The sequence below is a fragment of the Physeter macrocephalus genome, chromosome 16 (genome assembly GCF_002837175.3).
Source record: "Physeter macrocephalus isolate SW-GA chromosome 16, ASM283717v5, whole genome shotgun sequence".
NCBI lineage: Eukaryota > Metazoa > Chordata > Mammalia > Artiodactyla > Physeteridae > Physeter > Physeter macrocephalus.
The window spans coordinates 20,960,981-20,962,470 of NC_041229.1; the positions used below are offsets into that span (position 1 = coordinate 20,960,981).

Below are 1,490 nucleotides of genomic sequence, written 5' to 3' on the forward strand. Positions count from 1 at the left end.
AAAGAATTAGGAAAAAAAAGAGCAAAGCCATAAATCAGCAGAAGGAAGGAAATAATAAAGATTATAGGGAAATAAATAAAATAGAGATTAAAAAACAATAGAGGGTGGGAGGAGCGGCAGCTGCCAGGCAGCCGAGTTTTGCGAAGGCTCTCGGTGCACAGCAGCCCACAGGCACCTGGAACGTGCCCGCCCCGCCACCACGATGCCCAAGAGGAAGGTCAGCTCTGCTGAGGGGGTGGTGAAAGAGGAGCCCAAGAGGAGATTGGCTAGGTTGTCAGCTAAACCGGCTCTTGCAAACGTGGAAACAAAGCCAAAAAAGGTGGCAGGAAAAGACAAAAAATGTAAACAAAAGGGAAAAGAGGAGCAAAGGGAAAACAGGCTGAAGTGGCTAACCAAGAGACTAAAGAAGACTTACCTGCAGAAAATGGAGAAAGTAAAAACGGGGAGAGCCCAGCTTCTGATGAAGCAGAAGAGAAAGAAACCAAGTCTGATTAATATCACACACCCAGTCCTATCAGTGTTCCCTGTCTCCCTTCTTGTACAATCCAGAGGAATATTTTTATCAACTACTTTGTAAATGCAAGTTTTTTAGTAGCTCTAGAAACATTTTGAAAAAGGAGTGAATCACACCTCATCCCATTTTTTAAGTGTAAATGCTTTTTTTAAAGAGGTGAAATCATTTGCTGGTTGTTTATTTTTTGGTACAACCAGAAAATAGTGGGATATTGAATATGGGAGGCTTTGATTGTCTTGGGTGTCAGCTTAACATTCCACAGATGGAGGGTAGCTTTTATATCCTATAATACAAAGCATACTAAATGACAGTTTGGAGTCAGTTGTGCATTTAATGTCTTAAACACTTTAAATTACTTATCTTCCCATGTTGTTTTTGGTAGGATTGTTTCCTAAAGCAAACCACTCACCCCTTGATCTTGGCTCTCCTGGGCAGAATTTTGTGCACTCTGTAACATCTTTGGTCATGGTACTCCAGTTCTTCTAGTAACTGCTAATGTGCTGTGAACGATTGACAATTTGAGTATGTAGTGTACATGATATTAAATTGTGAATTAATGGGACTTACAATGTAACAGCATATCAATATTTGAAGATATTGGTACTTGATGTCCTGTGAAGGAAAATTTGCTTCCAAATTTTAAGCTGGAAAGTCACTGGAATAACTGTTAAGAAAAGAATCACTACTACATGATTTTTTTAGATTTTTGGTCTGTATGTTGAGAAATGTGTACAAATTGAAATGTCTGTGTACTGATCCTCAAAACAACCAATAAAATCTCAATCATGAAAGAATTTCTTGAAGCACAAAAAAAAACAATAGAAAAGATCAATGAAACCAAGAGCTGTTTTTTGAAAAGATAAACAAAATTGATAAACTTTTAGCTAGGATCAACAAGAAGAAAAGAAGGAGGACCCAAATAAACAAAATAATAAATGAAAGAAGAGAAATAACAACCAATATCACATAAATACAA

General features: G+C 37.4%; 1 pseudogene; it reads left to right on the forward strand.

Moving 5' to 3' along the window:
• Window positions 1-202: 202 nt before the first annotated feature.
• On the forward strand, window positions 203-495 carry LOC102974282 (non-histone chromosomal protein HMG-14-like; annotated as a pseudogene).
• Window positions 496-1,490: the final 995 nt, after the last annotated feature.